We start from the raw sequence: 14,887 nt of genomic DNA on the forward strand, positions 1-14,887 counted from the left end.
GGGTTCCATTCCTCAGCATCACATAAGCAGAAAAAGCCAGAAGTGGTGCTGTGGCTCAAGTGGTAGAGTGCTAGTCTTGAGCTGAAGAGCTGAGGGACAGCACCCAGGCCCAGAATTCAGGCCCCATGATGGACAAAAAAATAATAAAATAAAATAAAATTGTCTATAACTCACAATCTTACTTTCTACTCAAGTTTGGGTTCAAATATAAAACAACCAACCTGAATATTTTAAGCTATTGTTTATGTGGGGTGGGGAAAGGGTAGATTTTCATTCATTTTATAGTAATTTCCCTCCCCTTTCGAAGAGCAGATGTAGGAGAAACTCTCTTTATTAAAATTTTAAATATTATATTGTTCTTATGAAAGAACACAAATCCAAGTAAAAAGCTTATTCTGCCAAAACCCACCACCACAATTTCTCAAAGCTGGTAAGATTGTTTACTTGTAAAAATTATGAGTTGAATTAAAAACTAATAGTGTATATAATGAGACACAGATCAGTGAGTGCCTAAGAAATATTTATAGAAAACATATTTTGTGGTTGTTTAATTTCCTTCAGGACCTATCAATCCATTTGAGCAAATGTTAAGTAGTGCCTTCTCATTTTAACAAGTCCCCTATAACCACTGCCCTAAATGTCCCTCAGTTTCCATCAAACCTCTGGAAAATTTAGTCTTAGGAGTGAAGCCTTCACTAGGCCCAGGAGACTGGTTGTTAACAAATGAATCCCAGTGAGGGAAGAGAAGGGGAGGAAGGAGAGGAGAGGGAGCCAACTGTGCAGTGTGTGGCATGTATAAGAGCTTGTTGCTCAGCTCATGCTGGTTGCTGCCTTGGGAAGGCCCCAAGGTCCTCCTCTAGAGTACTTTATACACACTACCACCCAGCAGATAGGGAGTCCTTGATTCAGCCAGATCACAGGTTTGTGTGGCCCGCACATTTCCATTTTAGCTTTCAGGAGTTAAGAATTTCAGGTATACAACTTCAATTTCCTCCCCTTATCCCAGAGGGTAAACTGTAGTAAGTTCTTGAGAAAATGCTGCATTCTTGCTAAGGAACAAATATGACAGAAAGAAAATGCCTCACGTTCTGAGTGTGAAAAATTAAGTACTAGACTGAATCTAGAGAGTATCTAGATGGACTTGCTCTTTAATAAATAAATAAGAAAACAAAAGCCCCGAGGAGTCTGTGACTGGCTCCTGGAACACACACCTGCCTGGGCTAGAACAAGTGCCTCTTTGATATGTATTAAACCACAGTTTGTTGGTTTATCTCTATTTCCTTCCAAGTCTCCTTCCTAGCTTTTCTGCTTTGGTAGTCTCAGGCAATTTTTCTTTTTTGGTATTTTGTTTCTAAATGTGATTCATTTCAGAAAAAAAAAGGGGAGTATTAAACACTTTCTTTAGCTTCCTTCATGGGTTAACAAGCAAAGATATTGTCTAAAATGACTACTACCCAGTATTACAAATGCAAAAAAAAAAAAAAAATGCCTTCCTATTCAGAAAGTATGTTTCACATTTTGCAGGTGCATCTCTTCTGTTCCTGCAGTGCAATACTATCAATCTCTACTGTTTAAATATTTTGGTTAGAGATGTTCAATACCTCTGTAATGCCTAACACAAAAAGCTACAACTTCTTTATTAAAAAGTATCTAATTGTTTTTACTAGACTCTCTTCCTCACAATCTCTTGTAAACTTTTTTTTTTTTTTTTTTCCAGTCATGGGGCTTGAACTCTGGGCCTGGTCACTGTTCCTCAGCCCTTCAGCTCAAGGCTAGCACTCTACCACTTGAGCCACTTTGAGTTTTCTGGTGGCTAATTGGAGAGAAGAGTCTCATAGACTTTCCTGCCCAGGCTGGTTTCAAACCACGATCCTTGATTTCAGCCTTCTGAATAGCTAGAATTACAGGCATGAGCCACCAGAGCTTGGCTTCTTATAAACTATTAAACTCTTATTTTTCCCAATATTTTTCTTGCAATATCCAGCTTAAATCTATAACCATTTTGACTATGCCTACAACAATTTGTCCAAATATAATAGATGATTCATAAAGTGTCATAAATCTGGCACTGATGTAATAATAAAATTAATTACATGCATTAAGTGCTGGCCCTGAGCAGACCTTGTAAGTATTTTTACTTGTATTATCTTATTTAATGCTCATCATGAGATGGGGACTTTCATTCCATTATACAGATGAGCAAAATGAGAATCAGAGGGATTATCTGCAGTAGCCAGAACTGAGCCCTGTCTGGCTGCTAACCAGGATACAATCACTGCCTTTTACATGGTATTCTCATAAGCCTCATTCAGTGTCAACATGAAATTCCAAAGCTTTCCTGATATCACCTATCACAGTTAATCTCAAAATGAGATGTGGTTAGAAAGCAAGACCTTGAAAATATTTTCTGAAATGATACTGCTGAAAAACAAAACCAAAAGTACTTAACATAAATGTAAAGGAGGTTCAAAAGTCTCAAATGAGTAAGCCAACCTCCTTGTTGCTATGATTTCCACTATGAAGGGGAACAAGGTTATATATATGGTATTCTGAGGGTGTGTGTATGTGTGTGTTTGTATGTGTGTATACTGGTCCTGGGGCATATATATGGTATGCTGAGGGTGCATGTGTATGTGTATGTATATGTATGTATGTGTGTGTATACTGGTGTGGGACATATATATGGTATGCTGAGGGTGTGTGTGTGTGTGTGTGTACTGGTACAGGGGCATATATTATGCTGAGGGTATATGTGTGTGTGTGTGTGTGTGTGTGTGTGTGTGTGTACTGGTACAGGGGCATATATTATGCTGAGGGTGTATGTGTGTGTGTGTGTGTGTGTGTGTACTGGTACAGGGGCATATATATGGTATGCTGAGGGTGTGTGTGTGTGTGTACTGGTGTGGGACATATATATGGTATGCTGAGGGTGTGTGTGTGTGTGTGTGTGTGTGTGTGTGTGTGTACTGGTACAGGGGCATATATATGGTATGCTGAGGGTGTGTGTGTGTGTGTGTGTGTGTGTGTACTGGTACAGGGGCATATATATGGTATGCTGAGGGTGTGTGTGTGTGTGTGTGTGTGTACTGGTGTGGGACATATACATGGTATGTTGAGTGTGTGTGTGTGTGTGTACTGACGCTTGGGGCTTCAACTAAAGACCTGGGAGCTGTCCCTTCACTTTTTCACTAAAGGCTGGCATTCTACCACTTGAGCCACAGCTCCATATCTGGCTTTTTGCTGGTTGCTTGAACATAAGAGTCTCGGGGACTTTTCTGCCCTAGTAGGTAGGATTACAACTACTACAATGAATCACTACACTTGGCTGCTTAAGATACTGTAAAATAGTAGCAACAAAAAACGTTCTTACTATTGTTTCTAACATATTTATAAGATTATTTCTTTGTTGCTTTGTATGTCCCTTCCCCCACGGTATAACCCCTGTTTTCACTGTATTTGATGTTGGTATAATTTGTGGAGGGGAAGGGAAAAAAGAAATTGTTTAAATAGGGATACAGGTGGACCCATTGCAACAATTAGATGTACAAGATATTATGTAGAAAAATGAACTTTACAACTTTGGTGGGTGGGGGGAAAGGGGAGGTGCAGGAGGGATGTGGGGATGAGAGGGCAGGGTTGGGAAGGGGAAACAAAGGAGGAGGCTACAATGCTTGATAAGAAATGTACTCATTACCTTGCTCATGTAATTGTAATCCCTCTGTACAGTATTTTCACAATAAAAAACTTATTAATATAAAAAAAACTGAGGACTTGAGAAATGTAGAGCTGAAATATAGTTTGACCAATAAAATCTGCTCCCTAGATTTTTTTAAAAGGAGTATAATATCATGCAAACATTGAATAATTTGCCAAGGTGATATAGTTGAGTAACAGATCTTCTCATTTTTGGCTTAAGGTGCTTTTTACCTCTCTCTCAGTTTACAACTTAAGAAAATATTTATGATTTACAGCCCTAGTTCCACTTCACACCTTATCAAACTTTACACACAATGTCATTATTATAATGACAAAATCCATCCCAATTCTAAATTTCATCTAATACTAAGCACCAGCATCTAGCTCTACTTTGGGCAAAGTGGCCTTGGGCCCCTCCAGACAGACAGATGTGTTGTGGATGGTAATGTGGAGAAATCCAGATTAGAACTGAACAGGATTAACACCTGGTTATTAGCAATTAGTACATTTATATTCAATAAAAAGGCTGTTTCCCCTGGCCCTCCTTTCTCTTCCTTGTGCATTCTGAACTTTGTGTATATGTATCTATACATACATATATATGTGTGTATGTATGTATGTATATATGTATAATATATATCTTCCTACAGGGACTGGCACCAACCCAATCACCAGGAATTCTCCGGTTCATGAAAATGCTTTATAGACACAACTACTAATTTAGATACCTCCATATTTTATTTTATGTATTTTATAGCACTAAAATTTTACTGTTCAATCCTTAATGACATTTTATCATCTGGTATAAATCATAAGACATAGGTCATAATAAACTTATCAAGACTATGAAGAATAAAATCATCAGTGATGTAGTGAGCATTTATAAGTACATAAATTAAATGTAAACCTAAGCTATGAAACAAAAAAAATTACACCAATGCTATTCATTAAACTTAGAGGCTCTTCTAAGTTTATTGAGGAGTACTGTCATGTAATACCCTTAATTAAGTAAAGATAACATAGCCCCCAAACATTACAATAGTGCCAATGAATTTTTAAAATGGTAACGTGAGCCTGCTGAATGTTGTGAAGCCATCAAGCACATAAATTGTTCATCTTGGCAACTTAAGAGTCTGTTTCTCTCACCCTGAAAAATAAACAAAAAACAAACTGCATGGGGCTGGGAAGGTAGCTTAGTGGTAGAGTGCTTGCACAGCGTGCATGAAGCCCTAGGTTTGATTCCTCAGCACCACATAAACAGAAAAAGCTGGAAATGACACTGTGGCTCAAGTGGTAGAGTGCTAGCCTTGAGCAAAAGAAGCTGAGGGACAGTGCCTAGGCCCTGAGTTTTAGCCCTAGGACTGGCAAAACAAGACAAAACAAACAAACAACCTGCTGAAGGCTAGCACCTCTACAAAGCAATATATGAAGTCTGATATAGATGTGTCAAGTTTTAATTCTTCTTTCCGTCTTTGTTTGAAGCTAGCTGCAAAGTCTGGCCATGAAATCATTATTTTATTCTGTAAGCATACCTAGTCCACTAGTGTGTTTCATATTTTCCTTCCCCCTTCAGTGTAGAAAGGGCACTACAGAACCATTTAACACATGGTTGAAGTAATTATCTTCCAGTACACAGAATGTGCAATGACAATTTCCCAATGTGACATGTAATTCCACAGACATTTATGCCCTGGAAAACCCCTACAATTACCTCTACTTTAACTCTAAAAATGAAGGTATGATGTCCATTTTAAAGTTGAGCAAGGTAATGAGTTACCTCTTCATTAAAATAGAAAAAGAGCTAGGTACCAGTGGCTCACGCCTGTAATCCCAGCTATTTAGGAGGCTGAGATCTGAGGATCACAGTTCTAAGCCAGTCAGGGAAGAAAAGTGTGAGACTCTTCTTATCTCCAATAAACTACCCAGTAAAGTCTGAAAGTGGTACTGTGGCTAAAGTGGTAGAGCACTAGCTTTGAACAGGCCCAGGCCCAGGCCCAGGGCTGAAGCCCAAGAACTGAGAAAGAGAAAAAGAAAGAAAGAAAGAAAAAGAAACATCAAAATACGAGTTCTCAAAATAACTCAGTATTTCAAAGAAGTCAGGTGAGGAACAGCAATTGACAGATGGTTGGCATCAAGCAGTATATGAAAAATCTATTTAAATAGAACTCTGGCTAACAGTAAAGATATTACTGTTTGTAAGTTGGAAAAAACTGGATATTTTTTAATGAATGTATTTAAAATTCTTAAATCTAAATTTACATTGCCAATTTGTATAAACCAGAAAGAAAAATGCAATTTGTGATTTAATACAAACTTCATTCAAATACTCAAGGTCATACAATTACTGAAGTTTTTATTAAACTAAATTTGGTAGATTTTTAAGTTCATATGTCAGGATGATCCACAGAATTAGTTTGGCTTATTCAGCTGGTAAACACAGTAATAATATATACAATTTTCTTTCTGGCTACCAGCTGCCTCTTTCTTTTTTTTCTTCCTTTTTGCTGTATGCTTCCTATCTCCCTCTAAGAACAGTATAGATATGAATTAAGATACTTAATCCTTTTCTCCAATTTAGACTCTTTAATATATGACATAAGACACCTTATGTCTTATATAATGGTAGAAAGTTAAGGAAGAATGCATTTTGGTCAAAACAGTTTAGCTTATTTTCCTCTGTGAAAGACTACCATTTGAAAAGCCTCCTCTATTTAAACATCGCTGAGAAACTGAATGTGTTTCTAATTCAAAACCTGCCTCTACCTGAAGCAGGTGAAGCTATTTGTACAACTAACCATGCATCACTATAATTTGTTTTTTTGAACTGAGCTCTCAATTTCTAACACAGCAGAGAAACTAAATTTGTCTTTTATTTTGGAGGGGTTGAGGGGGCTGCTGCTAGGGATGGAACTCAGGCTAAATCCCAATTCCTCCTGCTTTCAGCTTTTTACTTTGTAATTTTGATATCAAACCAAATAATCAGGAGTTAAACTCTGCTGTAATATGATAGTTACATAATAAAAGTTTCCTGTTGGCATTTACAAACACCTCCCAAAATCCTCCACAGTGTTACTGTACACAAATTAAACCTCTAAATTAGAAGGTTCACTGATTATGGACATTCTTGAAAAACAATGTAGCAACCAAAGACACAACCCTTCATTATATTTCCCTTGGATCCTTAACTAAATGGCTCTCACTGTATATACTTTTCAATGCTCTTTATCCACACCAAGTAGGGGTTGAAAGACAGCTGATTGGTTAGACAACTGCCTTAGTTTACTGAACCTGATACAAAATAACAAGTGCAGGGAGGTTTTATTATAGTAAATGTAACCTTCAAAGCCAACTGTCAAATCAAAGCATACATTGTATGCTTTTCAACATCCAGAAACACTTAGCTCAGGCATTGTTATTTGCATGTTGCCATTTCCTGAACTGTTACATAGACATCAGACGTGAAAATACCTGTATGCAATACAGTACATTCAAAAACAAAAGCGTTTTTTTCCCTTCAAAGAAAAATCTAAGCCCAATATGTCAAAAATTTACTTTTCTGTATTAAGAAAATAGAATTCTACAAAAGACGAGTTCTAACCATTGATTGTATATATAAATATTTACCCATCTTTAAAAGTTGTAGGGGTAGGTTATTTTTTAGTCAAACTCAATAGCAAAAGAAAAAGAACTAAGACCTCCACTAATAAATTGCACCTTGAAATATAGATGATTGCAGTGTCCCCGTGTTGATTCCAATGGTAACTGACACGCCCCGAATTTAACTGTACCAGACAGTTCTATCTGTCCCATCGCTGACCAAACACTGCTTCTCTGTTACTATTCATTATGTATTATACGAGGTCTTTTAAATACAGCCTCCTATGATGAGGGGGGGGAAAATTACAATGCTTTTAACAGCAAAATAATGCACTCAAAAAAAATCTCTCTTACAGTACATCCCAGTCCAGGAGCACTAACACACCATTTTTTTTTTCATCGAGATAAAATGTTGTCTGTAAGCTCATTACTCTTATGAACCCTCAGCTGTTTCTGCAGATTGCCAGAAAAAAACCCAGTTTAAAAATAAACAAGCGCCTCGCAAACCAAACTTGTGAAGAGTCTTGTGCAATGATCAATAACCTTGGTTACACTGCATTCGGCCCCAAATTCAGACTTGGAGACCAATGCAGTAGCAAACAAAAAAAAAAAAAAAAGGAAAGCCAAGGTGGAGCCCGAAGAAACTACCGCGCTTCCTTCCCCCCCGCCGCCCTCTCTGCCGCATGGAGAGGAGCGATGGGAGGAGCGGGGTCAGGCTCACCAGCTCAGCTCGGAAGATGCTCCGGTGACCTCTGGCTGCGTGGCCGCGAGCTGGGCCGGGAAGGCGCTAGTGCGGCCGCGCCGGGCCGTGCGGACTCTGCCCCTGGTGCATTCCGCGCATTCCTGCACAATCTGTCGCCAGCCGGGGAGCTGGCAGCCTCAACCTCCCCCCCCCCCGCCCCCCCACCCAGGACACACACCTGACTCCAGCTGCGCCCCGAGCGGCCACGGTCGCCGCCGCACCTCCGCTGCCCGCGCTCGCGCGGTCTGTCGCACTCAGCCAAACCCCCTCCCTCACCAACCTCGGCGCGGGGAAAGGCAGCGAGAGAGAGGGCCGGGCAGCCCCGGCGGGCGGGCGGGCGGGCAGGCAGGGGCGCCCGATCGGCCAAGGGGTGCTGCGGCAGCTTCGCCTCAACTCCTGGCAGGGAGACGAGGAAGCGGCGGCGCAGGAGGGCAGCGGGGAAGACTCGGGGCTGGGGAGCCGCGAGGGGAGGAGCGTGACGATTAGCCGCCAGGAGAGGGGCGCGCTGGACCCGCAGGCGTGAGGGGCGCCGCCGGAGGGGCAGGCGAAGGCAGGGGGCGCGCCGCCGGCAGGGGCGTGGGAGGGAGAGCCCGGGGGCCAGGAGGCAGCTTCTGGGGGGGAGGGAGGGAAGGACGGACGAGACGGCGGCCGGGACCGAGGCAAGCGGGCGCCCCGGGGTGCTGGGGGCGCGGGGCGGCGTGCCAGGCGGGCGGGAGCGGGGACGCGGCCGGCAGGGGGTCCGGGCGGCAGAGCGCCGCACGGCGCTCAAGTTCGGGTCCGGGTGTGTGTGTGGCGGCCGGGGCGTGGGGGGCGGCGGCTGGTGTTCGTGACTGGGGAGGGGTCGTGCGCAGCGCGGAGCGGAGCCCCGGGGAGAGTCGTGGCCGGGAACAGCAAATGGAGGGTGAAACTTGTGCGCCCGCCGGGGGGAGGGGAGCGGGAGGCGAGTGCGGGCACGAACACGAGGCGGGGCAGGAGCGCGAGGCGGCCGCGAGGCCGGGGGACCGAGTAGCGGAGCGGGGGGGGGGGGGCAGCGCCCCGGGGAAGCGGGTCCCGGCGCGGGGGCGAGGGCCCGGGGGGAGGGGGGGCGTCGCGGGACTCCTCGCGCCCCCGGAGCCAGCCCGCACACTTACTTTCCAGGTTAAGCAGCGGCCGCCGTCGCTCCGGAGATCGGGGACATCCGCGCCGAGGGATCGCCGCTGCGGCACCCGAAAAAAATTAAAAAAGTGCCGCGGCCAAGCTGCGGCCGCCCACCCCTCCCTCCCCCACCCGCCCCCTCCCCCGGAGAGGCTCTCCCACCACCCCGGTGGCGGCGGTGGCCGACTTGCCCCTCTACCCCGTGCCCATGGTGCCGCCTCCGCGGCCGGCGTCAGTGAGGACTCAGCCCCGGAGCCCCCTCTACTGCCCAGAGGCCGCCGCCGCCGCCCGCCCAGCCGCCAGCCCGCCTGCCCGGCCAGCCCCAGGCTCCCGGGAACGTCAGCACGCCGCCGTCCCCGGACAAGCTTTCCTCCAGTTCCATTGGTCGGAAAGAGAGGGCTGGCCCTCCCTATTGGCCCGGCCCTCATATTGAACGGGCCAATAGGAACCGCGGTCTCAGGTCGCCATAGAGACCGATGCTGTTAAGAGAGAGTGAGAGGGCCTGAAGAAGGTGGGAGTGAAGGCAAAGGTGCCCCTGGCCTCGGGCGCGGGGGGGGCTTTGAGCGGGGTGGGAGACAAGAAGTACTAGGGAGTTCCTGAGCGCTGGCTCTGGGATCTAACGTAGGCTTTGCTTCTTTCCCCCCCCCCCTTCTTATTGTCTTTCTACTGTGCATGGTTTGTCCCTGGCATTAAAGGCTAGAGCAACTGAACCTCTAGACTTATCCTTGACAGTGAGAGCCTGCGAGAGGGGCATTCACTTTATTGCCTCTGGGAAGCCCTAAGGCTGTGCCCTTTGACCCTTGACATCTTCTTGTGCAGCTTCTTCTACAGGTGAGTTTGCACCTCATCCTTTAAATCACTGGTTTTGCCTGAGGTCATGGAGCCACTTGAGTTGTGCTTGTTCTTCCAATCCACTCCCCTTCCCTGTTCTAGATTTTGGGGTCATCAAATGTTTCCAAAAGACTCAAAGAGTATTTCCTTTGTATGATGATGATAGATGCCAAAGGGTCAACACATAACAGAGCATGTGCCCCTCCTTCCCAAACCACATCTCTCTTAACTCCTCCACTGATAGGTATTTATTAAATACTTCTGTGTATGGATTCTCACTATGAACCTGATAGGTGCATGCTCTTTTTAAGAAGTTACATCTAAAGAAGGATACAAGTGATAGGGCATATCCTTCATTGCCTCCCATTTGTTTTCATGAAGGAAAAAATAGATTACAGCTGAGAGTTTTCTAGCTACTTCCCAAGTTATTGCTAAACTTGATAAAGAAATGAACTGAAGCATGGAGCCATTATTAAATGTGTGCTATACTTCCATTTCAATTCAGTTAGTGATAGTTTGTCAATACTGTTTATTTTTGATCAATGACTTTTGTATTTAGATACCACCTATTGAAATGGGGCTTCGTGAATTTTCTAACCTTTGAAACACAACTGCTCCAGCATAAAGCCATTAGTATTCTTCTATTCCTTGGTTAGGTGATTTTTGCCATTTTAATAATATCTACTTTAGTTTGAAAAGGAAACAAACAAGCAAACCGTTTATCTTACTACACCTCAAAGTAGAGAAACCATATTATACTGTGTGCAAAAGCTTATAGGATTTTAGAAATTACAAATATTTTGTTTTGAGGGAAACATTAATGTATGTGCAAGCTACCCATATGTCATACTATGTTCTGAATTTTAAATTGGATGACAGGCTTTGCTTTTGGTTTTTATCTCACTAGATTACAGAACATAAAGTAAGAAATCTTAGTATGGTACCATGCTTGGGAACATTTTACCCCACAATTAGTAGTAAAATTCTAGTGTATTTGATAATCCTGTATATGGTTGGTCTGTGGAACAAAACAGGAATAATATATATGAATGTATCCTCTAAATATTTTCCAAAGAAAGGACCAGCAACAAGAGCCAGGCAGTATTATCTCTTGTCTTTTCATCATAGAACTAAACTGCTTTTGACTTCTGGCTTTCTTTGATGTGTGTTGGTTTTGTGTGTGTGTGTGTGTGTGTGTGTGTGTGTGTGTGTGTGTGTGTGTGTGCAAAAGATTGTTGATATGTGGATATGTGTGTGCATACTTGAACTCAGAGCCTGGGCACTGGCCCTGAGGTTTAACACTGACACTTGAGCCACAGTTCTACTTCTGGCTTTTTGCTGATTAATTGGAGATAAGAATCTCATGTACTTTGCTGACTTCAAACCAGATCTCAACCTCCTAAGTAGCTAAGATCACAGGCCTGCTCCACCAGCACCAAGCTGTGTGTTTGTTTATAGGAGAATCAAGAAAAGAATAATACACTTTTTAATAAGACATTTTAATATACTATCAAAATAACAGTACTACTGAATGGATGAAAAGTTTGTATAATTGAAAGAAATCATGGACATTTCCTTTTCCTTTCTTGGGCTAGCGTGGAAAGAACAACAAAAGAGCTAGCTGTTTTTCTACTATAGTGACCTTTCCATTTTGTATTTTTCTCAGCGTATCTGTTGATTAGTATTTTGATGTTTGTGTGCTTCATATTTATAATGTCATTTTGTATAACTTTCATGTCAGTAATTAAAATGTTACTAAAATCCAACACAGATATCTCCTAAAATCACTGTTACTCAATTTTTCTTGTAATGTATAGTGGAAAGTTTCTTTTGAGCTTGCTTTGCTTATTAAGCCTCAGCAAGTAAGGCCAAGAAATCACTTCATTCCACTAAAAATGCTGTCCAGGAGTTTGTGTCTTCATTGATTTCCTATAATCTATCAAATTCAGAAGTGACCTCAGCGCATGCAGATGTGACCTCTTCCAGGTGTGCCAGTTGCCTAGGTAACGCAGGTACTGGGTGGAGACTTTGCTGGGAGGAGGGTGGAGTCTGTTCGCCATCCAGGAGCGGACCTTACACTGTTATCGTCAGGGGAAGGGGGCGATTATCTAGAACACTTACCTGAGACATTGTACAGGGCACACTCCTCAAATCTTCTGCGTATCTGCTCTTCTCAAATCCTTACTGTACTTGAGCTCCCTCGAATTCTACAAATGATCTCACTTCATGCTTCACTGAGGGGAATCCAGCATGAGGTTCCTCAGCTTAACTTTTGTAAACCTCAGTCTTAATTATCATTCATGTTCACATCCTTGAGACCCTGGGGAGAGTCAGGGCTTCTCTAACTAAGCTCCCACTCCAGTTTGCTACTAAACATAAGAAATCCTCTCTCTACTGTGATCTTTTCTGTATGGATTATAATTCTTCTCTTATCTTATAGATCCTCTCTGAAGAGTTTGCCTAAGCCTTAATATCTAGTCTTTTATGAAACTGCTTCCTATTTATCCTGCCTTCATCTCTATCTAATACCCTTCCCTTTCACCAAGAAACAGCACAAGAGATTTCCTGAGGCATTTATTTTGTCACCCCTGCTGGTTTGGCCTTTGAACACTACTGTAATGATTCTGAAAATTGTGCTGTTTCTCCTCAAAATCCAAGTTCATTTTACCAATTAACTTTTCTCATACAAAAATACCCTAGGCTTTGGAGTGGCAATGCCCCAATTCCAGGTTTCCTGTGGAGCGTAGAAACTTTACTCACCTACCTAAAGGATTCATAGAAATGCAAATGACCTACTTGAGGGGAGAAAGCTTTAAACAAGCTAGCATTAGCACTTGATGGGTCTAAGTGTTGGGAAGTTGTGCAAAGTTTTGCCCAAGGCAGGTGAAAGTGCTTGGGACAAAGTTGAAAAGATCCAACAGATTGGTTGACTCCACCTCAAGTAAACAACAGAAATCAATGAACTTTTCAATTACCAGCTCAGAAAGAAGTCAACCTGAACTCTTCAAAGATTAGGAACACTTTGTAACTTTCCAACGTTTATTGTTTTCATAGTAGCTCATAAAGGTTAGTCTTTTTAAATCAGAAAACAAGCCCTAGGGGAAAGCAGGAAAACTGTCTTTCAGTTACTACCTTATCTACGGAAGAGGTGGGACCAAGGAAGACAAAAACTACAAAACTACCCTGAGGCTGATAGTTTTCCTTTTTTAAAAATAGGAATGTGAAAGTATTTCTTTGGTAAAATGAGGGAAAGAGCTGTGGAGTAAAAGGCATGGGGAGAGCAGCAGCTCGGTTGAATACAAGTTAGTTCAATTTAGGTTGGCTTTAGGATTGGCTGGGCCAGGCAGCAGCTCTTTCCTGGCTAAGCAGATCTACAGACCCACCCATCTTAAAGACCTAGCTCAGTATCCTAGCCCCTTGCCTCTGCCAAGTGGGATTTCTACTGCAATGTATTTATTTCACTTGACACTCTACCTCTTAGGGTAGTTGTATATCAGTCCTCTTTGACATAGCCACGACTCTAATAGTCCTTTGGGTTTGGGAGTTTGGTGGTAGTTGTTCTGGTTTGGTTTTTTGTTTGTTTGTTTTCTTTTCTTTTTAGCCCTTGGAAGAATTTGACTTTAACAATGAAACAAATGGAGTCAGTAATGTTGGAAGGTAATTAGGAAAAGATTACATTAGACATTCAGTGTGGAAAAATGAGGTAAATCATAGTAGAACAGAGAAGTTTTGGCTTGTTGCCTGGGTAGTGAGAAAGGCCTCTGGTCTTACTGCTATCAGATTATAGGGGAGAGTGGGAGCCTGTGTGAAAAGGACTGGCTACATGTGCTCTGGCATGTTCATAGCCCAGGCTATAAAACTGTAGACTAGGAAAAGTAATTGAAACTCAGCTTTGCCAAGCAGTTTAAATAAGGGTTGCTTAATTCTCTTTCATGCGAAGTATTTAAGTTGCTTTGTCACTTGGAACATGGTAGGATCTCTAGAATCGAACAACTCCATAAAATCAGAAAGTTATAAAAACATTTGGTAGGTAGGTAGGATAAACATCTGCTATATGAATTAGACATGTTTTCAGTGCCACAGAAGAAGGCAGCCCAGTGTGCTTCATGACCCAACATCCTGATCATGACCTCCACCCAGTGAAATGCAGCCAGTCTATTGGCTGTCTGCTCACCCTTGACCCCCAGTGGGTGTCTTAACTAGAGAGAGGTGAGAACCCCATGTGTTATATTCTTCCAAGGCATGAATGCCTAATACTAAAATACAATTCTAATAATATACTGTAATAAAAGTTACACAAATGCAGTTTCTCTTTATCAGAATAACTTCTATTGTAGTTTTCCAGTCTCTCCTTGTCCCAGTGTGGTAAGACACAATACCTATGGGATGAAATGGAGTGAGATGAATGATAGAGCCCTGGCATAGTGTACTATTGACTTCCTGATGACATATTAGAAGGATTCTTTGCTTTATTTTGGAGCAGGATGGCATGAGATTTTTATCACTGCTACTCAGAACAACATGCAACTTCAAATTTATGTGACATATTTCTAGAATGTTCCATTTAATATTTTCATTCCCATAACTGGGAAATGGAAACCTAAAACTGTAGAAATGAGGATAAATGAGGACAAGACAGACACACGCCTATGTAACACACACACACACACACACACACACACACACACATATGTAACACACACATGCCTATGTAACATAAATTTTGGTTGCAAATCATATTCGTTCTATTACCAGGAAGGGAACTACTTCAAGGACAACTCTCCATACAGGAAATGACTCTCAGGACCACAGCAAACCTTCTGGAACAGTCTTTATTAATCATCCATTTCCTACTTCCCTTCTCTCATATCTTATCCTCTGGCCCCT

The 14,887-nt window shown here is 42.6% G+C and overlaps 2 protein-coding genes across 11 annotated transcripts in view; one reads left to right on the forward strand and one right to left on the reverse strand.

Annotated features, from left to right (window-relative positions):
* Positions 1–9,452, reverse strand: part of Pkp4 (plakophilin 4) — a 219,247-nt gene extending 209,795 nt beyond the window's left edge. For 5 of the 10 annotated variants that reach the window (XM_070022736.1, XM_070022732.1, XM_070022720.1 and 2 more), the window contains exon 1: positions 9,166–9,260. The gene's annotated coding sequence lies outside the window, so the exon portion shown is untranslated. Of the gene's footprint in view, positions 1–9,165 lie in introns of all 10 variants that reach the window. The other 5 variants (XM_070022741.1, XM_070022754.1, XM_070022775.1 and 2 more) reach the window with 3 other exon arrangements.
* Ccdc148 (coiled-coil domain containing 148) overlaps positions 9,379–14,887 on the forward strand; it is a 301,529-nt gene continuing 296,020 nt past the window's right edge. The window contains exons 1-2 of the mRNA XM_070022789.1: positions 9,379–9,680; positions 9,865–10,000. The gene's annotated coding sequence lies outside the window, so the exon portion shown is untranslated. The remainder of the gene's footprint in view (positions 9,681–9,864; positions 10,001–14,887) is intronic.

The sequence above is a fragment of the Dipodomys merriami genome, unplaced genomic scaffold, assembly GCF_024711535.1.
Source record: "Dipodomys merriami isolate MVZ:Mamm:240054 unplaced genomic scaffold, mDipMer1.0.p SCAF_1, whole genome shotgun sequence".
Lineage (NCBI taxonomy): Eukaryota > Metazoa > Chordata > Mammalia > Rodentia > Heteromyidae > Dipodomys > Dipodomys merriami.